This window comes from Equus asinus, chromosome 12, assembly GCF_041296235.1.
Source record: "Equus asinus isolate D_3611 breed Donkey chromosome 12, EquAss-T2T_v2, whole genome shotgun sequence".
Classification (NCBI taxonomy): Eukaryota; Metazoa; Chordata; class Mammalia; order Perissodactyla; family Equidae; genus Equus; species Equus asinus.
The window spans coordinates 45,675,391-45,699,611 of NC_091801.1; the positions used below are offsets into that span (position 1 = coordinate 45,675,391).

A 24,221-nucleotide genomic window follows, 5' to 3' on the forward strand; every position below is an offset into this window, starting at 1 on the left:
CTGAAAAACAGTCCTTTCTGGCAGTAAAACTAAATCTTTTAATCTTGGAAACTCTCCTATGGACCAGGTGCAGAAAAGCATGCAAATTTTAAAAATGTAAATATTGACATTCTGAGGTTTTCTTATATAACCTGATTTAGTCTGATTTTCCCATTATTTCTGCTATTTCTGTGGGCATTTTACTGAATCCAGGTTTATAAAGCAGCAGAGGGGCAGCATTATTCAGAAGGTAATAGCAGGGGCTGTAGAGTTAACCAGATCTGGGATCGAGTCCTGGCACTGTGGCCTTACTGCGTCACCTCATATGAGTTCTCTGAACCTCACTTTCCGCATCTGTAAAGTGACGATAATGGTACCCACCCACCCACTGGTGCCGTGAGAATCAGATGAGCTGCCACATTCAAAGAGCTATAATTCAAGACAGGCATTTTGCCTGATCTCGCTCCCTAGAACCAGAAGAGTGATTCATTTGTGATGTTTTTTCCTCATTAGGAAGCTCTAGCTGGACAAAGGTCATTCAGGATACTTATGACATATGAAATGCATGCATTTTGTTGAAAGAGGTAAAAAATATTATTTTAAAAGTTTTTTACCTTACTTTAGAAGTCAAGTCTTATAACATGAGTAAATTTTCACTTCAGGTTACTTTCATTTTTTATCCCTTCACTGTGAGCAAGGCAGCAAGAAAGGCATGCTCTCTGTTGTCTTGCGTATGAATATGAAAATATCCTCTATGTGCCAAGTACATCTCTGTGAGTATATTGTTTGTTTTAATCTAGCCTTTTAATGTCAGAAAAATTTAAAAGCTCCAGTATAATAATAATGACTAAAAATGCTTATTAAAAAGTACATTAAAAGATAAGGGGATTTTTGAGGACTTGGGGGCATATAAACAGGTTATTATTTTTTTGTAATTATATTAAATCAGGCATGCACCAACCAAATTCATGACTTTATATAGGGTTGTGGTTTTTTTTAGAGTTTTATAGAAATAATGCTAAAATAAAGGAATGTGAATTCCTTTGCCAGTTCTTTGAAGGGAATGGTAGAATCTGACCTACCTCGAAGGAGTATTAAGAGAAACAACCCAGTTATATTGCTCCAGGCTTAGAATCTTTAAATAGTCTCAAAGATCAAATCTGCCTTAGCTACACAGAATGATTCCATATGCTCTCCTCTGAAACCTCCTCTTTTTATCTGTAAATCGGGCTGTTTTGAGCCCAGTGTTGGGGGAAACAGTGGGACAGTAGCACTCTGATTAAGAGAATGTGCAAAACATGTCACACACAGACATCTCATCTGCTGATGACATCCCGGATTCTGGTGAGGCCAGGACCAACAGTTTTCTCCTCTGCTTTCTCCTTGTTTCACTCCTTCTATCACACATGCGCACGAGCTCGTGTGCACAAATGTGTGTACACCCTTCTTCTCTTAGAAATGAGAAGCTTACGAAATGCTATTCATGGGGAAATGGTAATATTACTCTCTGATATGTAGAGGACTCTGTATTAAATCCTTTGATTCTACTGAATATGCAGAAGCATTGAGCAAGGCAATCAGGCAACCATGTGTAGCTCCAGACATACCTTACACGTGGGCCATTGTCCACACTGCTGGTGGGGCTGGCAGCATTTAAAAAGGTGGTCATAGCACACATGCCCCCTTGCTTTTTGCTCAGTCTTCCCAAGTCTTACTGATCCAACCACATCATCCTTATGATGTTTCCAGGAGAACAAATATCTATCTGCTCTCCAGTTGTCAACTCCATGTGTTTCCCCAGCGCAAGGTGGTGGATAAGTTAATTCCAAACGAAAGTGAGAGGCATTGCCATAACCCTATTCTTTCAAGGAGAAGGTGGGATGTGCGAGGTGTTGGAAAAGCAAATTAAATGGATTAGTCTCCTCTCTCAATTCAGTGTTTGGGACCCCCACCCGTTATAAGCTTTCAAGCTTTATGGGATGATACTTTCCAATTCCCTTTCTAGCCAAGACTCCAAGTTGTAATCTCAGGATGGAGAACAAATTGTTTGTATTTTGTAAATGTCCTATTTTCCATCTTTCAGAAGAATTCTTCATCAGCTAAAATTTCAAAGAGGCGATTGAAGGGAATTTTTGTGGTTGTCTAGTTATTTATAAATTATTATTATTCAGTCTAAAGTCTTGCTGATTGCTGAAAACTTTACCAAAAAACGATATTATGGTCATTTACTTCTTAACCATTACTTTACTGTTTACATACCCACATGATCACCTTGAACACCACTGAAAAGAAATTGCAAAATAATGCTTACTAAACACATGTTAGATTTACAAAGTGATTATAAATGGCTTTTAAAGAAAATAATTCCTATTCTTTTCATTGTGTTCAAGCTTCTCTACATAATTGTGCCATGTGTGTGTTGGGGGACTGTGGTGGTAAGTTTGGGTACATAGCCAAAACAAATTTACTTGCTTTTCAATAGACAAGTTATATAAGTGCTGCTTATAGTTTCGTTCTTAAATTAATTTGACAAACATTTATTGAGTACCTGCAATGTTTTGTAAAGAAACTTCACCTCTCTTTGGGTTTGAGGTTTCTGTTTGTTTTCTGTTTTGATTAGTTTTGTGAAAGGAGACAGTATATTCCAAGGATTTTATAGCTATAAAAAGGCAGCGGGAGTTTCTACAAACTAGATATGAGAAAAAAAAGTTTTGATTCGTTCCTTGAATGCCTCCATCACAGAGCCATTTATAGCTATGGTAGTAAGATTGTGGAAGGACAAGAACAGGGTCTTATACAGAGTTCTAGGAAGCCCCCTGTGGTACTTTCAGCAAATATTGGCAGTAGGAAATTAATAGACATAAACACTGTGAGGTTGGCTGGCATTTTATCTATCCTTTGAACAGGTTTAGGAAATGTAATTGACTTGTGTTCAGGAATCTGAAATACAGCTTTTGTAATAGTAATTTTCCCTGCAGCTTTGGCATTTCCTTCCCGTTAAACTTCTTAGTTTTCAGTGAGAGAAATATAGCCCTGAACTTGCTTTATCATTTTGGGATGATTTACTTTAAAATTATAGTAAGGGGTTTTTGGTCAGTATTCCACCAGGCTAGTTTCAAATTGAGTTTGCTGACTCCAACTAGCCATAAATGGTTCCCACCTCCAGTGTCTAGAACAGGAAGTGGCATGCTAGGATGCCAGGAATAAGGCGATTGCTCAGATGGAATAACACTTGGCAGTTTGGAGGAATTTGTTGATGTAAGCCTAAATCGTAGGCTACAGACTGACTTGTGGGATGTATTTCTGCCAATTATGGTCCATCCTGCAGTCAAAAATGGGAAAAATTACTTACTGCAGCTGGCATTCTGGTATTGAAATCACTGATGGAATAATCAGAGGGAAATCTAAGTTATCAGAAAAGATGGATTGTGACACAAGACGCTGGATTCCTGGGTTATCTGCTTTGCCTGCCTCACATGACATGAAAGGGGGGAGTAACTAAAGAGCCAGAGAACTGTTGAGTGTTCCTGAGTGCTGACTTGCCCAATGAGGACTGATGCTTGCAGATGCCCTTTCCATCCTGCCATTGCAGGGGCCTATGTTTTTAAGAGTTAGGGCCTTAAGAGGGATCTTTTTCAGTATCTTTCCTGTGTCCAAGGCTCTTTGCATATAGGAGAGGGGGATACGAGCTCCCTGAAGTGTCTGTAACTTGCTGCTCTAGGAGTGTGCACGTTGTGTACCCAGAGGTCTGCAGCTGAAATGATGAACACCAAAATAACCATGGTTGATCATTGGAAGCATGCCTATGACTGAACAAACTTCTTCTTTTTCATTCATGAATTTGTGCATATTCTAAAAAAAAAAAAAAATCACTCTAAAAATAAGATTTGCAAAAGAGGAAACAAAACACACCACCCACCCATGTAGATCAAATGGGCTGCTCTCTTCATTGGTGAATTGTAAGTCATTTGAGTTCCTCCATGCTTATTTCTCATTGAATGTTCCTTCCCCGAGGAGCTCACAGTTGTTTGACTCTGTGTCCTCTATCAGCATGCTCCCAATACTGAGGACGGATCTTGAAGATTCCTCTCTTGAGGGCTCCACTTCTCTGCTTTGTAACATGCCACCACTATCCTCTGTTTCAGGATGTCTGGGTCCAAATATCCTGCTCACCTCAGCCTTCCCTTTGGACTGTAAGTTCCTTGAAGCAACAACTGCAGTGGACAGCTGATGTCTTGGCCTACTGAGTGTCTACTTCCTCTTCTTCTGGAAATAGCACCTTAGTTACTCGAGAGAACTTTCTCTCCCACTTTGCATGCAGGCTAAGTAGCATCCCAATTAAGATATTCCACTCTATTCTACCTGGAGGAGGTCACAGGGTTCAAATCAGGCTACCCAGACTCTCTCTGTTCTGAGAATTTTAGTTTTGAGCAGTCTCTCTAGAATGGAAACGGAAACCCTTGATTCCTCTCAAGGGAGTTTTCTGAAGAGAAGGCAGGAGATCCTGCTGCCTGCCTTCAAGCTGCCTGCTTCCTGTCCTTTATGAAGCCTGGTTGGGTAGCTCTACCTTAGATTCTGTGAGCTGCCCTGTATTTTTCCAATAAATCTCTTTCTTTTGTCCCAGTTGGCCAAAATTTGTTGTTGTTTCCTGACGAAATGTCCTGATATAGGCTCCATCTTCTAGCGCCCATTTATATGTCATGATGGCGTGCAGCATGTGAAAGCATAGTGAAGGTTGTTGCCTACAGTTCAGAAAGTTCTAGAATTCAAAGGGATATCACGGATGTGAATTAAACCAAATTATATTCTTCCTTATACCACTTCATTTCTCCCAAGAGTTGTAGAAATTTGTGAATTTAAAATGGAGAGTTAGGGGCCAACGCCACAGCCGAGTGGTTAAGTTTGCGCACTCCACTTCAGCGGCCCAGGGTTTTGCCGGGGTTCGGATCCTGGGTGTGGATATGGCACCGCTCATCAGGCCACGGTGAGGCGGCGTCCCATGTGCCACAACTAGAAGGGCCCACAACTAAAATATACAACTATGTACTGGGGGGATTTGGGGAGAAAAAAATAGGGGAAGAAAAAAAGATTAGCAACAGTTGTTAGCTCAGGTGCCAATCTTAAAACAAACAAACAAAAAATAAATAAAAAATAAAATAAAATAAAATGGAGAGTTAGAGCAGAAACTATGGAAATTTATGACGATAATCTCTTTTTAGGTAAATTTTTTATTTCACAACAGCTTTAAATTTACAGAACTATTGTGAGAATAGTACAAAGTTCCCATATAGCCTACACTCAGTTTTCCCTACTATTAACATCTTACATAAGTATGGTACATTTGTCACAACTGATGAACCAATATTGATGTTGACCCAGAATTTATTCACATTTTTTCAGTTTTTCCCTAATAGCCTTTTCCTGTTCCAGGATCTTATCCTGGAGTCCACAACTTCATTTAGAAATCTCATCTCTTAGACTCCTCTTAGTGTGATGGCTTCTCAGACTTTCTTTGTTTTTGATGGCCTTTACAGTTTTGAGGAGCGCAGATCAGATATTTTATAGACTGTCCCTCAATTGGAATTTGTATGATATTTTTCTAATATTTTCTAATGATTAGACTAAGGGGATGTGCTTTTGGGAGGAAGACTACAGAGGTAAAGTGCCATTCTCATCACATCATATCAAGGGTACATACTAACAACATGATATCACTGTTATGTTGACTTTGAAAACCTGACTGACGTAATGCTTGCCAGTTTTCTCCGTTTTAAAGTTAGTTTTTCCTCCCTTTATATACTGTATTCTTTGGAAGGAAGTCACTTAGTATGGCCTACACTTAAGGAGTTGGAGAGTTATGCTCCACCTCCTTAAGAGTGGAGTATCTATATAAATTATTTGTAGTTCTTCTGCGCAGCAGATTTGACTGTTTTTCATTATCTATCTATCTACTTATTCAGTCATTTACTTATATTAGTATGGATGCATGGATATATATTCTGCACTTTGGGTTATAATCTAATACTGCTTTATTTATTTTGTTGCTTAAATTGTTCTGGTTTTGGCCATTGGAAACTCTTTCAGTTGGCTCCTGTGTCCCTTTGTCTCTTGTTTCATACTCCTATTATTGGTGGGGGTTTTTTCTAGCACTTTCTTGCTTTCTGGCAGTACAAGATGCTCCGGGCTTATCTTGCATATTTCCTTCTACAGTTCTAGGATCAGCCATTTCTCCAAGGAGCCCTAGTTCTTTTTATTGGCAAATGGCATTACAAATCAAGATCTGGCACTAGGTATGCTTGCTACTACTGGGGTATCATTGCTTCTAGGTCCTCTCAGCTGACAGAGCAAGGAAATATATGTTTGTATCCAACCTATTTATATACACGTATCTATAAGTATTTCTATATGTAACCATCTGTATCTATAGTAAGCTAAACACAAATTCATACTTATGTCTCCAACTCTAATCCTTCACCACATTCTAGCTTTGTCCTCTTGCTTTTCTGTAACCTGCTACCTTAACAATGAGAAATCTGGCTCCCACCACCCGTCACTCATTTGCTTTTTGTTCAGTTCCAGTATACATGTATTGTTTCAGCATTGTTAACTTATACCCCTGTGGGAAACAATTTTATCAACTAGAGCACAGTGCTTAGAGTGCAATTCCTTTTACCTTTAGCCTTATGGATTCCACTCATTTCCAAAGTTACTTAGATGAGTACCCTATTCCCCCACCTTCTGCGGTGGAGTTATGTTTTAGGGGGCTGGCCCACCATGGCATAGTGGTTAAGTTCAGTCTGCTCTGCTTTGGCAGTCTGGGTTCTGATCCCAGGCGTGGACATAAACCACTCAGCAGCCATGCTGTGGCAGCAACCCACATATAAAGTGGAGGAAGACTAGCACAGATGTTAGCTCAGGGATAATCTTCCTCAAGAAAAAAAAAAGAGAGAAAGATTGGCAAAAGATGTTATGTTAGTTCAGGGCTAATCTTCCTTAGCAAAAAAAAAAAAAAGTAGTTTTAGATTTATCCAAGGGTTAGGTACATAGCTAAAGATGTCAAATAGTGCTGAAAGGCTTATAATAAAAACTGGCAGTCCCTTCTCTTACGCTCACTCCATCCTGACCTAAGAGCAACGCTTAAGAACTCTTAGCTGTTTATATCCATACATCTAAATAATATGCTTCATAGCTATCTCTTGAGACACCAATTTTAAACATTATCCATTGATTTCCTATTATTGTAGATGAAAATTTAGCTTTATTTCACCTCCTTCTCTGGGCTCATTTATTTGCAACATAGTTATTTCACAATTTTTCAAAATGAAATTGTTGAGGATATTAGGCTAAGCAAAATAAGCCAGCCAGAGAAAGATAAACACCATATGAGTTCATTTTTATGTGGAAGATAAACAAACATGTGGATAAGGAGAACAGATTGGTGGTTACCAGAGGGGAAGAGAGTGGAGGGAGAATGAAAGGGGTAAAGGGGTACACCTAGACTATTGGTGGTGAACATGAAATAGTCTATACAGAAACTGATATATAATAACGTGCACCTCAAATTTACACAATGTTATAAGCCAATGTGACCTTGATAAAATAATTTTAAGACTTAAATCAATTTTCAACGTTTACATTATTTATTTTCTTATTTAAAAAAATCCTGAAATTAATAATTACTTCATTCTTTGTACCTCTCTCTGTCTCCCATCCTACAACATTTTTTCCCACAACTTATCATACTTATTAGATAATTTTCAGTTCTTCTCACTCCCATCCTCATCTCCCAGGAGCTTCTGTTTTCTGGGCTACTTCATTGAGAATAACTATGCAGAGCCGGGAATAAGGCTGTTGATATCTGGGAACTGGATGGAAAAGGAGACTGGGGGTCTCATTGTTTTACATGCAGTCTTTCACTTAATCTCCCTGTTCTCGGGTTGGTGCCTTACCCCACCTTCCACTATGCCCAGGTCACTGAGTAAATAAATAAAAAATTTAAAAAAAAAATTAAAAAGTAACTAAATAAAAAAGTCTTTCTGACTTACCTTCTATGAGACTTACACTCCTGTTTGCTGGCATTGAGAGAATGTGGGTTGCAGTTGCTTGAGTGGGCATGAAGGGAGTAGGGACCTGGAGGTGTTCGTGCTTTTCATAAATACTTTCAAGCAAACTTCCTTCTTTCAATTCTGTGTCTCACCCCTGCTTCGGAGGTAGCTGGTACCTCTAATTCCTGTACCTCCCTTAGGTTCTCTGCAGTAAGGCAGCTTGTTTCTCTTGGGCCTACCGTCTGCAGGCACACAGGTTCCTCTTGCTTTACTCTGCCAAGTCAGTAAGAAAGTGCTTTGCACCTTCACTTAGTGTGGTTCAGTGTTACAGATGTCTTTAAATTTCATCAAAGATGGAGTTTTTGTGTTTCTTGGGCTGTAGATTCTTTTCAGGGAGGTGATTTTGAAAAGAAAAGGGAGCCCCAACTTAAACAAGAGATCTCATGCCTGGTCTCCATATTCTGTGACTCACACTAGACCCAGCTCATGTTACTTCTTTGGAGAAGATACTCCTGTATCCTTCAAGAAAAGTAAGTTACTTTGCTCTTGGCTTCCATAGCATGCCAACTGTACCTGTTCAGGGCACATGCCGCACCCTGTTGTAATACATCTGTTCATTTTCCCCACTGGGCTGTGAGCCCACCTAGGCAGGGACCACATCTAACTAACGTGTGTGCACCGTGAGCCTCGCATAGGCCTGACTCTGCTGGGGGTTCTCAGTACATGCTTGTTCAATCTAAGAATAAGTGAACAGCATTGTGTTTGCCACATTAACTCTGAACATGCACTAAAACCTCTGAAATATATTTGCTCAGGCACCATTTGAGAAGTTAAATGATAATGTTGGGCTGAACTAGAATCTCACATTCCCAAGTTTTGACCCAGTTTTATGCTCCAGAACTATGCTACCTCTAGGAGGTATTCTTGGGTGACCTGGAAACGAATTCTGGGAAATTGAGGATGCTATAATTTGGGAGAGTCCCAAAAGAACTGGATTTTTCTAGTTAGATAGAGGCATCTTTCATACTTTAATATTATTTCTGTGCAAATTTGCTGTGATTTTGGTGTGGCCTAATCTTTAGAAATAATCATTTTAGTGATGGAATAAACTTAGAAGTCCAGTTAGGGTTAAGATTAGAAAACTGCATGAGGTAACAATTAGGAATATGGGCTCTGGAATTAGACAGAGCTGAGTTTGAATCTTAGCTCCTTCACTGACCAAATGGGTAAATCGTTAACTTCTCTGAGCCTGACTTTCTTTATATTAAAATTGAGATAAGAACAATACATACGTTATTGGGTTGTATGAAGATAAAACAAGATAATGTATGTAAAACACTTATCATAATGCCTGGCATGTGGTAAGCTTTCAATAAATATTAGCTGTATTTATTATCATCTTTCATGACAGTTAACATAATGCCAAGCAAGTATTTGATAGTTGTCTAAAATAACTTGAACAGGTTTAGTGAAAACAATTTGGGGGTTGGGGTTGGGAATCGGGCATAGAAAGTTTAGCAATGTGGGGAAGCAGTGTACTTTCTTCACCGAGCACTATTAAATTGAAAGATTGCATTCTGGCAGCCAAGGAAAAGAGCAGCTAAACGAATCATTTCTTATGATCTGAAGTCCGTTAGCTACTCCATTTAGCTGTTAATGTTGTGAGGCCATCGGTGTAAATAAATGTGTTATTTGGTAATGGACTTGTTTTCTTAACAATTATAATATATTGTTTTCTCTAAATGCTATAATTTAACCCTGGCATTCTGCTAATTAGTCAGCAGATCAGCCTTCAGCATTGTTTCAATTCCTATCCCCTCACCACATTTTTATATTAAAGCTTATATTTAGTTGGTGTTATGGGCTGAATGAATTCTGTTCCCTCAAAATTCATCCATTGAAGCCCTAACCCCCAGTGCCTCAGAAAGTGACTGTATTTGGAAATACGGCCTTTAAAGAGGTGATTAAGTTAAATTGAGGCCTTAGGGTGAGCCTTAATCTAATATGACTGATGTCCTTATAAGAAGAAGAAATTGGGGCACACAGAGAGACATCACGGGTGCGCGTGCACAGAGGAACAACCCTGTGAAGAGATAGACAAGGCGGCCAACTGCAAACCAAGGAGATTGGCCTCAGGAGAAACCCAACCTGCTGGCACCTTGATCTTAAACCTGCAGCCTCAAGAACTGTGAGGAAATAAACTTCTGTTTTTTAAGCCACCTGGTCTGTGGGGTTTTGTTGTGGCAGCCCTAGGAAACTAACACAGTTGGCACTGAGGAACAAAATTTACTCTGAAATTTCTAATTTTATTTTATTCCTTGTAGTTCACACATCATTTGAATCTCACCCTGCTCTATAAAGTAAGTGTTACTGTTAACTCCATTTTACAGATGAAGCACTTGGGACTCAGAGAGTCTGTACAAACACACAGCTGCTCAGGAGGCTGGTGGGATGTGAAGCAGGCTATTTGATTTAAATCCCCTTCTCTTTCACTTTACCACCATGACTCTCACTTTCTCTCCAGTGATCATGAGTGCAGTCTGGTTACCGCTGACAGGTTACTACTGTTGACTGTGGATTTCTGCCTAATGCTGGGATGAAGAAAACAGCAAACTTGCCAAATCTGAAAAGAGAGTATTTTTATTTATTACTCAGCTTCCAACACTGAAAGTGTTTCAGTGTTCTGTCATTGTTCCCCTGCAAGTGAAGAATGAAATATTGATATGCCTATTGATTTTTTCTGTTTTTAAGCCATTCCATGTGGTTAGATCAACTTTCAGTTGTTCATTTATTCACAAATATATACTGAGCACTCGACTTTGGATATGAGTTTTTGAGATAGGAGTTAACTTGTTCACCTAGAAAGATGCAGCTGAACAGAAGCCTGTTGGCTAAGGAGCCAGGGAGGCCTCTCCTTTCCGCGAGATTACGCTGTAGCTTCTTTGCTGTATTGAAAACCTCCCTTCCCCTGCCCCCAGATTAAACTTTCAGTGTCTTCCTTCATGCTCAGAAAGATTTCCATAGAAATTTGAAAAAGCTTGCCTCAAAATAATATATTGAGCAATCTGATATTACTGGTCTTATACAATCTTAGTTTATTATCATAGTTATTAATAAAGTTATAACTGTTTGCTTGTATGTGGAAATATCTTGGGGAAAAAGTGAATATACAGGGAGGGGATATTTAAGTAACGACTTTGATTTGAGATTTCTTCCCTATTATCTTTAGACTACAATTTAAAGAAGTTTGTGTGTATTATATATTTTTCACTAAAAATTCTGCTTCAAGAAATGGAGATTGCTCCTATTTTTCCAACCCTAAGAGTGGCAATAATTTTTAAAAATTGTCTTTTTAAATTAAATTAAATTTTTTAATTTCAGAAACCTTTGTTATTCTTGTGTGACAACACAGAGTATGTAACTTTAATTCTCTGGCCATCTAATTAGAAAAATGTTTCCTAAGAATAATCAGCATTGGAATTGATCCAGAGCCCATATTTATAAAACAGTAACTATGACAACCCATTCTTCCTAACCAGGCTCAGCCCCTAATACTTTCCCAACTGTCTGTTTTACAAGATGACATAAGTAGAGTGTTTGGAAAAAAACCCCAAAACTTTGGATGATAATCAAAATGCTTTTTGCAAACAGAGCCTTTAAAGCTGTTTGTTCAGCAGGATATGATTTAGACAGTGGGAGCTCATCAGAAAGCAAGGATTAACCCCTTCATTTGTTTCTCTTTTTCCTTTTGGAAGGGGATAGACGGCTGTGAATTCCATGTACTCAGCCTGAGCTGCCAAATGAGATTGGAAACTATTTGACTGACCGGTGGTCCTAACATGAGGCAGGGATAATTCATTGTTTTCCTGTTCTTCATGACCCTATGTAATAGAGTTGTGTTTTGTTTAAAAAGAAGTAAAAATGTATTACAGCTTTCAAATCAATGTCTCTCTGAACTTGAAAGGTTTTTAAATATTTCATCCTTTTCTGATTGAATACAATGATGCTACTTATCTGTAACAATTTTTACCAAATTCCTCATAGTTACCTCTGTCTCCTTTTACGTGAATACTTAACACAGATCATAATATGCTTGAAGAGGCAATTTCTTTAGATGAGTGCATATATGGTTGGTTTTGACTAGACCCCATGGTGTGCAGAGGGTTCAGAGTGTCCAAGACAGGGTCAGAACAGTCCTCTGGTGCTGGGTTGGGTGGCGTATCCCATAAGATTAGCTGACCTTCAAAATTGAGGTAGTGGCAGGACTATGCAGTTGAGACCACTCCTTAACATTGACCCCTCCCCTCAGTCAATTTCCATATGTCTCAGTGAGAATGAATTCTCTATGGAGAGGGCAGTTGGAAGAACTGCCTCTACCAGAGCATCTTCATCCTTCCTTTGGCCAAAAGTAAGTAGAAGGTAGTAGGCTGCAGACTGTTCAACCATATCTTCATGAACCCTCAGTCGAGATCATACTAGGCCTCTTAAGGGCATGGGGCACAATTAACCAGGTTGACTTGCTGATATTCTTTCTTCCCTTGGCTTCTATACTATCTTTACGTGATTTTTTTTTTATATCATCCTCTCTGGAAATCAGAATTCTAACCTGGAGGTTGAAGTAATGTATTAAACTGAAACTGTTAAGATTGTGATGCAAAGAAGTATGCGGAGCATTGTAAAATATGAACTTGAATCATCAGTGGCTATATAGTTAAACACACAGTCTGAGTATTCCAAGAGAGTACCTTTCTAATGTGCTTTTCCCTCATGAAATACCTTCTTTTCATCTCTACACTGGCATCACTCTTCCATCAGAATCCCTCATCTAGATCCTAGAACCTGGCCAATGGGAACAAGTCAGTCTCCTTCTTCGATTCCTGTTTCTCTCTCTTTCCTTCAAATGTTATTGTTTCCCATAACTCCAGTATTAATCTTATTATTTTATTAATTGTCCCCAGTGACTCATGCCATCCATCTACCCATCCATCTATCCATCAATCTTTCTATCCATCCATCCACCCATCCATCCATCCATCCATCATTTATTGAGCAACTACTGTGTGCATGCAAGCACATCTCAAAGCATCGTTATTTCCCTGGCCAAACTAGGACGATAACAAAAGATTAAATGTTCTGTTCTTAGTTTGATTCTTCAAAAGCAGAGCCTATAATAAAGAATTGGGTGCAGATAGTTTGATAGGTGATTCCAGGAAGCCAAAGTCAGATAAAGAGGGAGAAGGAAGGGAAAAAAGCAATAAAGGATGCATTAAGATGCAGGTAATTGCTATGAGCAGCTGGGCTCATTTCTTCTGGAGAGTTTTTGAGAAACTCATAGAACATGCTTCAGAATCATCCCACTGAAGGAGGGAAAGCTGAGGTGTTTATCCATTGACTCTTGTCCTCATTGGTTGAAAATTACCTTGGGGCATTAAATCCTTTTCATTTCCAGGTTTCCGTCCTAGCAGGCTTTTAGTGCTAGAGAAAGGCCTCAGCAGAAAAGCAGAGGACAAGGGCGTGAACAGGTTCTGTTCAAGAAGGCTGCAGGTGAGCCCAGAGTTGGGCCCAGAGGCTGTGGAGTGGGATATCCATAGCGTCTACTTCAACCTCTGTGGCCATCTCAACTGCCTTAAATGGAAATGCATGAGAGTTTTCCATTTTCCAGTAAAGTTTACCAGAGTGGGCATTTACTCTATTTCATGGGGAGAAACACAGCACTATGTTTAGAATTGGTCTTATTCATTTCCTGAATATATATCACTTCCCTTTTCTCTACAACCTCTTTTCAGATTTGTGTAGACAAGAGAAATATTGCAACCAAAAGCACCACTACAAATTTCCCTGTACTGACATTTATCATGCCCATTTGATTTATTATCTATCATTTGAAAAGAATATTTTGCAAATCTTGTGCAATGATTTTTTTTTCACAAAGAACGATTACATCCATGTAGCATAACTCTTCTAACAGCTAATACAGTTTGCTTTGTCACCCACTCACTTCCTAATTATAGTGTGTTAGTAAGCAGACGCTGTACATGGAAAGTTGGGAGAGAAATACTTGATTCAGCCCATCTTTTGGAGAAGAGGGGCTGGATAGAAAACCAGACTAGATACAATGACTGATTATTGAGAGCTTGGTTTGATGGACTTAATTTACACTATAAAATTGATTAAAAAATAAAGAAACTTCTATTAATACTTTTAAATGTTGAAGTTTGAATATCATCTACTTTGGGTCCATTAAAAAGATTTTCACTAACGCTTTATAATTGGATTGACCTTTTTCTTCTTGTTTTTACCTTTTTGTGGAACTCCTTCTTTTGTACACATCACTGGGCTGAGGACAAAATAACTAAGTGATAAATATTTGGGATATGTTTATTGAATGCATGAAAGAAATCTACTTAGAATTTATATCTAAGAACAAATGACCATGAACTGTAACAAAAATCAGTAAATTAAGCCTTTTGGGTTCATTTATGAATGCTCCATATTATGTATTTATCAAACACATACCAGGTTGTGCCAGGAATGCCTCTCTCTTTCTCTCTATTTATTCAAGTCTTGTCCAAACTTTAAGGCTGAGGCATAATTTCTCCTTCTTTAATGAAGCTTCTCCAATTTCTTCCAATTCAGTGCTTCTTATACTTGCGTACTGTTGGGGGGCTGTTAAAAATCTTTTTGCCCAGGTTATACCCCAGATCATTTAAATCAGAGGATTCGGGCCTCTGTGTTTTTAAAAGCTCGGATAGTTACAATGTGCAGCCAAGGTTGAGAACCATTACCCTTCCTGGCTGCGATTGCTCCCTTCTCTGAAGACCCAGAAAACTTTAATTAAACCTCTTAGAGACAGTTGTAACTGGCCTTGTAGTCTAGTACAGGGTACTCGCGACGAAAATAATCCATAACCAATCTATAAATGAAAATTTGGGTGAGTTTATTCTGAGCTGAAATCTGAGGACCATGGCCCGGGGCCTTTCTTCCCAAAGGAAGAAAGGGCACCAAAGAAGTGAGGTATACAGAGTGGTTATATACCCCCATACAGGACGTTTCACATATGATTGAAATGTTCCTCCCACAATAGTCACAAGATTGCCCTGTCAGCACAGTGCTTGATGGACACAGCAGGTAATGGGTCTGCTATCTCAGATAGCATAGCAGGAGGCAAGCCTATTGTCTCGAGCTGGGTGGTCACCGGTGAGTGCAGCAATCAGTTTCTAGCCTAAGGAAAGATGCTAAATCCTTAAGGGAATGCCAATGTTGGGAGGGGGAGGGAAGTTGCACCTTTATCTCAAGGGCCTTTGTTCTTGCCATAGGGAATATCTAAAGCAGATATACAATGCATGCTCAACGGCCTAAGTCAGGCCATTTTGGAAAGACAAGGTCAGGCTGAATTAGGTTTACACCAAATGGCTTCCTCATATTCTCCAATATATGCTATTGCTTGCCATTTTTATTTGTCAGTACTTTGAAGATCAATTAGCCCAATCCCCTTCCCGATTCCCAGACACCTCTCACAACATTCTGGTTATCCAGCTTGAATATCCCCAGTGGCATGGAACTCATTCCCCAATGCAGGCTAGTCCGTCTTTGGCTAGCTCTGAACAGTTCAGATCCAAGTGTGTCTCTTTGTAGCTTCAACCTATTCTTCTTGTTTCTACCACTTTAGGGGAAAGAAACCTTCCCCAAAAGTTTTCAAAATTTTTGAAAAATCCATTCATTCAAAAAACATTTAAGGATTGCATACTATGTATTAGGCACTGGGCTACCTCACTGGAAGTAAAAGTAGATTCCTAGGAGGATTTGGTAGTCAGTCCTCAAGTCTATAAATAAGTTCTGCTGTTTTTTTTTTCTTTTAAATCTGCCACATTTCTTACATAGAATATAATCTGGGCTGGAACAATAAAAGACCAAATGAGCATAAGCTACAACATGAGAAACTTACATAGCAGAGTTGTGACTAAAACTTTGGGAACAGTTTTCTAAATAAAGTTGCGGAATCTTTCCTTGAGACTTTAAATATGACATTCTTTCATGTGACTCCCTTTATATACTGCCTTGAGGGCCGAGGGCAATGTCCTAGGTTACCTCTCAGAGTTCCTTCTGGTCATTCTACAGCTCTAAATGAGGCTGCCCTGGGGAAGCCAGAGTGAATAATTAAAATATTTGCTTGACTTCCTGATAATTCGAGGGGAGAGGAAGATAAACAAGGTTGCTTCCCCTCCTGTTGTTCCCCTCAATGCCAGTAGCCAGCTAGGGTCTCCCAGGAGAATCTTGGTCCAACAGTGCTTGGTCATGCCTGTTCCCTAACACTGAAGGTTTTACTGGGCAACAAAGCACACTGAGGGCAGATCTGGGTCACACTGGCCCTATATAGTTTTACGAGGTTTCTTCAAGGAGAGGGCAGGGAGGCTGCGACCTGCAGAGCTCCAGGGGCTTCATTCCCATTGTTGTGTTCCTGAGGGCTTGCATTTGTACGCTTTACAGACTTCACTGAGAATGGTGGCCCCTGGAGTAGTATAAGGGGGTGGCCCTAGGACACAATGGAGATGAGCATCTTATGAAATAAGTGCTGCTGATGAAGTGTTGAATACTCTATACTGTCCCATGAGAGGGAAAGTAAGGGGTCCTAGGGGCTCTTTCCTGAGAAGTAGAGCATGGTTCCGCTTATCCTAGCTCAGAAACACATCAGAGAGGCATTTTATCCTCCAGACATCAAGCTAGCTACGTTGTTTCCATCATTCTCTCTTGTCTTCTTAGACCCCAGGTCTTCCTTTCTTTCAAATTAACTCAGTCCTGAGATGATCTAAATTCCTTCTCATCTCTGTTAACAGTACAGTGAAATTTGCACTTTGGTGATTAATTGTGGTTTATTCCTCTGCCCTGCCGTACTTTATCCCTTAGTATACATTATACCAGGAGGTAGTTGTGATCTGCTCTAGTTGCATCAACCTTAAAACAGACACAGGCACTGAAAATATGCAGGGCCAGACCAGCAAATCCTGTATAGCTCAAGTTCATCATGGTGTTTTACAACCAACAAATTACTCGATTAATTTTATGGGTTGACCATATCCATCTCTAACTCTCAGGAAGCATTTTCTAATATCATGAGGCAAGGAATGAAGGAAAAGTGCTCTTTCAATTCCAAACCCTGGGGGATTTTTGCACTAATAACCTTCCTCCTTTGTGCTTTTCAAAAGAACATAAACCAAAGCAATTAAATTAAATGGAGTTAACATTGGCATGGTAGTGTAAATCAAATGTCAGGAAATTCAATATTAAGGGGTTAACGGTCCTTTCTTATGAGCTGTCTAGTATATGCCTACTTTGAATTAAGAGTAAGCCAAAAATTAGGCCTTGGTATAAGAGAGGATTGCATGAAAGAGAAAGAGATGCGAATCTCATGTTTAGCAGCTGATAGGCAGCCTTGTGATTTGTGAGTGACGCATGTTTATCAGATGTTAGTCTTTTTGCAGCTATGGGCCTCTTGATCAGGTTCTCCTGCCCATGGTATTCCGAACAGGCAAACACAGTTAAGCAGTTTACCTCTGTGCTCAACAGTTCCAGAACAGAAAGCAAACAGCCTCATGTTTAGACTACACCCACCCAGACTGTGCTCTGAAGATCCGCCAGATTCTCCACATCACTGACTCCCAGTGAAAAGCAGTGGTCTCTTCACTTTGTTCATGGACCGAAAGCTGCTTGCAAGATGGGCTTCCGAAGTTCAGACCCTGACGAAGGAAAATTATCCTTCAAGTCTGAAGGCGGCAAATGAGAAGAAACAATTTGCTTGGATTTGGGTCTGATTTTAATTTGAGGAGTTCAGGGCCTGAAGGCTTTCTGCTGAGTCTGAAAACAAACAAAACCCAAAGTCCTCACCCAGGTCGCTTTTAAGGAATTATAAATTATTTAAAACCTGTGTTTTTGTTATAATTTATTCCAATGAGAAGATGCTCTCCCCTTCCAACCTCATTTTCACATGTGACTTCCTAATGAACTGTTAACAAGCATTTATATATTAAGAGCTTGTGCAGGCGTTTGAATGATGGAAGATCATTCTTATTTAAATGAGTGACAGTTTAAAATCCCAGATGCTTTCTTCTTTCTCTTTATGGGGGGGGGGTGTGGGGGGATGGGGGAGGAGGACAGGAGACTAAAACTTCCTAAAGAGAACTTTTTTTAATTATTATTATGTTTATTAAGATTATGATAAACAACCTTGTGAAATTACAGTTGTACATCGTTATTAGTCATGTTGTAGGTACACCACTTCACCCCTAGTGCCCTTCCCCCACCCCCCCTTTCCTCTGGTAACCACCGATCAGTTCTCCCTAAAGAGAACCTTTTTAAGACAAAGAAATACAATGTGTAATGTTCATTTTGTTTGCATGCCGAAGGCCTTACTGAAGTCTTGGTGAGCAGATATGACCCATTGTATTGGTTAGGAGGAACGCTGGAAGATAGGATGTTTTGCTCTGCTTGAATGTGTGTTTTTAGCCAAGTTATATTTTAAATGGGTTATGCTCATGACTCTTCACCTGCTTTATGAGATTAAACACAAATGCTCACCTTTCTGGGCTATATTGTCTGCTTCCCCAAATACAAGTTTCTCCTCTCCAACCCTAGACAGTTGGAGCACAGTCCCCTCTCGTTACTTGTCTTTGGCTTAATTTCAGAAATCCAGTTGGATATTCATTCGTACAGTTTTCTTCAGCATAGTTCAAAGCATAACCTTTCACCAATTCTGACTGTCTTTCTGAAACATGCTTAATTTTTCCTATATCTGTCCTTACACCATAGAGTTGGGTTGAAAATGTACCTTTACTATATTCTCTTATTTTCAGGAGTGTGTCTATAAGCACACAAATGAGTTGTACTCAGATACAACTACTTGTGCTTGCTTCCAACTGAAAGCATCCACTGCAAAATGTGGGTAGAGAATTTAGTAGAGACTTGCCTCTGTCTCAGAGGCAGAAGTTTCTTTACAAATTGCTATGCTTTGAAAACAGCCTTTTCTGTGTGCTGAGAACTCAGAGGGAGCTGCGTTTAGGTCAGGAGGTATATCAAGAAAATGGAGCAGTCAAAAACCAAGAGGGGAGAAGCTTATCCTTTCTGAACTTCCCTGTTGGGAGATCAAGAGGGAGAAATAGGTTTCCTGGGACATATTCAGAAACTATTGGGGTTTCTATGACAACAGAAATGAACAGGGAAAACACAGTGTCATCTTTTCTCTTTAAGATCCCTCAGCTACACATGAGCCCAAGATCAAGGAATCAAATACACAGAAAGTCACAGAGCAAAGAGGGACACGTGTTTCTTTTAGCCAGCAGATGGCTAGCAACTGGAACTCATTAGGTCTTCAATGAATGAAAAGTTAAGAGAACTGTTACATTTCTTTTTTTCTAGTGCAATTTTTTGGAGATAGTAAAATGTTAATCCTGTTCATTTGTGCAGAGTTTGTTTGGAATAGAGAATTTGTCTCACTTGCCAGCTCCCCTATAGAATGAAGTCATAGAATTGCTGTTTCAAAAGTTTGAGTCTTTTACTAGCTGTTTCCAAAGTATAAGTTTAATCCTCACAAACACTATTACCAAAACATTCTATCTCTGACAGTGAGGATGGTGTTCTTTGGAGATTTTCAGTTTTAAACCACCTATTTTACCATAGGCATAACTTGGAGGCACATGTTTTTGAGTGGTTAGATGGACAGCCTGCATTGCCTCCTGGTTCTCCCAGTTTTCGGGACTGCAGAATGAAGAGGACAATGACAGTTCCCTTCAGAGGAGCACCAGAAGACATGTCATTTGACTGCCTGGAAAAGTGTAGGAATGAAGATAGTTATAGTTGGCTGGATGCCAGGATAAGGAAAGAATTCTGATAGGCAATTGGAATGTCAGACAGAGTTATGTCTTCTTGGACTTGGGTTTGTCAGCACTGCCAGCAGGGGGGAGAAGTTTGTCCCATAGAGAGCCATTCACAGGGCAAAGGTGGACATCAGTGTGCTAAGTCTTATAACTTTCCTTTGCATCAGCTCCCTTAGCAGGTAGTCCCCAAGCAGGTGCTAAATATCCAAGGCAGAAGGACGAGAGGAAACCCGAGAATGTTCTTCCCCCTCTTCTGTCAGTGGCTGTGTATATACCAAAGTCCACACTGACCTTTCCTCAGTGCAGGTCTCTGGCCACACGTGCAGCCAGAGGCCTCTGGCTACTCTCACCCTCTCCTCCACAAAGGATTTATTGAAGCAAAGATCATGTTATTAGATAGGGGGTAACTGGCTTTCACTTAGGGAGTATTCCATGTATCAAGGCTATTCACCAAAGTTTCAGCTATGCTGGTGTAGGGGAGGAAGACATTTCCTCTTCCCAAATGTGGGTTTCTCTGGCCGGAGAACGAATTAAATTCACATGAGACAGAATAGCAAGAGAAAATTAAACAAAGCTTTATGAGGAACCATGGCCTGGGGCCTTTCTTCCTCAAGGAAGAAAGGGCACCGAAGAAGTGGGGTGCACAGAGTGGTTATATACCCCCAAACAGGGTGTTTCACATGTGATTGAAATGTCCCTCCCACAATAGTCCCAAGATTGCCCTGTCGGCACAGTGCTTGATGGGCACAGCAAGTAGTGGTCTGCTGTCTCAGAGGGCGTAGCCGGAGGCAAGTCTATTGTCTGGAGCTAGGCGGTCACAGGTGAGCACAGCAATCAGTTCCTAGCCTAAGGAAAGATGCTTAATCCTTAAGAAATGCCAAAGTTGGGAGGGGGAGGGAAGTCAGTTACAGGAGGTTACCAGACTAGCATAATAAAATGCAGATTGAAGTCCTTGCCTTTGGTATTGATTAAGAGTTTCTAGAGAGAAGGTCATCTCCTTTCTTCTTACTGGTACAGAGAGGGAGGCACCTTTTACAGATAGAGATTTACCTTACAAATGTAAATGTGTCCTAACGAAGGGCAAGTTCCATTCCTCCTTCCCTGTCCCAGTTTATCAAAAGCAATCAGCCTCAAATAATCCTGATGCCAAAGAGACATATCTTGGGGTGGCCATTTCCAGGTCCCCACACTGGTCTGACCTTTTTGCCTTATAACCATGCTAGGTTCAAACATGAAATAGGTAAAATGGTCTCATTTCCTGCCTCCTTTCTTTTCACTTCTTTTTAACTTTTCTATTGTGCCATAGAGGACAAGTAAGTCTCCTGCTTATCTTAAGAAGTTTTGGCGGAAATCAAGTTTTGATCCTAGAGTCCCTGGAAAAATTGCCATATTGTTTCCGCAATGCCGTTATTTGTTTGTTCTTTTTTATTATAGTCTCACTCTTCCTTTTACTCCTATTTTATTTACCAACTTAGAAAGCTAACTCTCCTGGTCCCTGTACAGCTCTTGTGATCACCTAGGCTGGGTGAAGCTTGGCCTTCAGAGAAGGAGCAGACACAGCAGGAGGAGAGCATATGAGGCTGCCACAGACTTAGCTTGCTTCTATATGTCCTCCCTGTCTTCCGCTGGAGTCTGTACCATATGCACCGACAACTATCCCATAGTTTGGTCTCCTTGAGACCTGGGACTAACAGGGCAGTGGTTTGAGTATCTGAAAATTTGGGACTACTGCTTTCCCTTCCACCCTAACCCCAAACATCCTATTTCTCCCAATTTCAAGAAGGGCTCTGTGAGCAAAATTGCCCCAAATAGAAGGGACTCATTCGGTAGGGCTGAGAGGACAAGAGGTACCAAGCTGCATCTTGGTGTGGTGAAAGGTTTCACGACCTTGGTCTACTAGACCAAGTCCTTCCTGGTGCTAGTTTAGTCCTATTGCCTTGAATGATATTTATGGAACTCTGTGGACTCTTGCCCTCTAGCCAATCAGTAACTTGCCCCAGGGGGAAACTTGAGGTCTTCTAGTCTGGATTTTCTATGTAGCAATCCTTGTGTCAATGTTTCTTTCTTTTTTATTATTTTTAATTAAAAAATCTTTCCAACATACTAGAAAACCACAAAAAATCAGAAAAAGACAAGTATGTATTTCTTCACTACCCTCATTGAACAGATATTAATGCTTAACTATATTTGCTTCAGATTCCTCCTTAATAGAGGAAGGAAGGAAAAAAGGAAAGACTGAAGGAAAGAAGGAAGAAAGGAAGGAAGGAAGGAAAACAAACAAAACAATAGAGATATGGTTAAAGTTCTACCCATATCTCCCTTGTGTCTTCCTTTTCTTCCCCATAGAATTCACTTCTTGAAGTTTGTGTATATCATTCTCATGCGTATTTTGATTATTTTTATTACATGTGCATGTTCTCATATACGAATTAGGTATAGTTAGTTTTAAAATTTTAAACACGTCGTATCATAAAAGTGCATCCTTTTGCAACTTGATTGATTATACTCAACATTTTACATTTTTAATGACTTCTTCCTTTTAATATATCTAGCTTTAGTTCATCCATTTTAACTACATGAATCAACCAGAGTTTACTAAATGTCGTAATTCTAAATACAACTTTATTACATAAAGTTGATTGTGTTCTTTCCCTACTGTTCACAACCTGGCCCCAACCTGCCTTTCCAGTCATCGTGAAATAGTGTCTTGGTCCAGTTCCTCCTTGGTCCTGCTTTTCAAAAGAGCCATTAGTTTATCTGACAAAGTAATTGTGCTTTGACCACAGTGAGTACAAATGGCCTATGAGCAGCCTCTTGCAGGTAGAACAGTTCATTTGAAGTACCAAGTTTTGTTTTTCTTCACCAATATCTCTCCAGCATCTAGGAGGGTGCTCAATTCTTAATAGATACACCATAAATACTTGTTGGATGAATGTCTGTGTGTGTGAAAGCAAATGTTTGTGGAATAAGGGTTTAATGCTGTGATTCTGAATGCATGTAAGAGTGTATGAAGGCCTTTCCTCAGTACTTACACCACCCTCCAGCAACCATTGTTTCTCGCTAGTTAGTTTATTCTTCAAGAATTGCCACAATAGGTTAAAAAGATGATTTTTGTCAACTCTTTCAGATTGTAGACTCCTTCTGCGTGGCTCAGTGAGGAGCGCCAGATGTTTGCAAATAGCCAAAGCTCTTGCCATGGGCAACTGGTGATATGAAAGTCCTGCCAGGTGTTATGCTCTTTTGCTATCTGTCTGTTGGAAGTAACTTTGATTTGGCTTTGGCTAGGTCTCAGCAAGGTCATCAATACCAGATTCGGTGAGAAAGTGCCAAGTGTGTAGCCCCAGTCAAAGGAGACAGTTTTTTGCTTACCACTACTGTTCTTGGCAGCCCAGGGCCAGTTTGTTCTTCTTCTGCCTGGAAGTGGATGTACCTTCCTGTAATAAATGGTTGGAGGGGCCAGGGTTCAATGGAAAGTGCTTCTGTACCATCAGCAAAGATTTCTTGTGGTCTTTTGTCCACCTCATTCATTCAACGATTATTTATTGAATAAGCAATTGACAAGGCATTGTCCCTGCCCCAAAGCTGCTTCTAATTCAGTGGAAGAAATAGAAAGCTGGGGTTTTTAAGGCAGTAGCTAAATGCTGAAACAGGGAGAGGAAGCACAGGGGGATGCAGAGCACTTAGGAGGGGCACCAACCTAGACGGGGGTATGGTGGTCAGCAAAGGCTTCTTGGGGGAAGTAACTTCATCAGTAAAACAAGATTAATATCCACAATGCAAGGTTGAGAGAATTTAAGGTAATGTGTTTAAATCGCCTGCTCCTTGCTAAATAGTAGCAGTGGTAATAATGTGGTATTGGTGATTGTGAAGGAAAAAATGGTGTCACAACTAGATAGCCCTAGTTTCAGATCCTAGCTCTTCCTGTTCTTGGCTCTGTGATCTTGAACAAGTCACTCAGTCTTACTGTGCCTCATCTGTAAAATGGGCCTGGGATGTGTAGGATGTTGCGATGATTACAGAAAATGTTCATAGGGAACCTAGCACATAGAAGACATTAAATAAAAATTTAGAGAGGAGTATTGAAATGAATATTAAGTAAAAAGGCAACAGGAACTTGAAGAGAAGGTAGCAGTAGGTGTGATTAGTGGTTATGGAAGGAAGAGCTCTGGATGTGGAGGCTGGGGACCTAAGTTCTTACCCAACTCTGTCAATGAGCAGCTTGGGCATGTCCTTTCTGGCATCCTCTGGGGTCTCCTATCACTGCAGAGAGGTCCAACCATGAATCAGGGAACACATAACAAGTGACCTAGTGATGCAGTCTCAGCGAGTC

The 24,221-nt window shown here is 40.0% G+C and overlaps 1 protein-coding gene across 5 annotated transcripts in view; it reads left to right on the top strand.

Annotated features, from left to right (window-relative positions):
* The window catches only part of CPQ (carboxypeptidase Q), a 460,617-nt gene that overhangs the window by 257,866 nt on the left and 178,530 nt on the right, over nt 1-24,221 (top strand). The gene's annotated exons all lie outside the window — the stretch shown is intronic.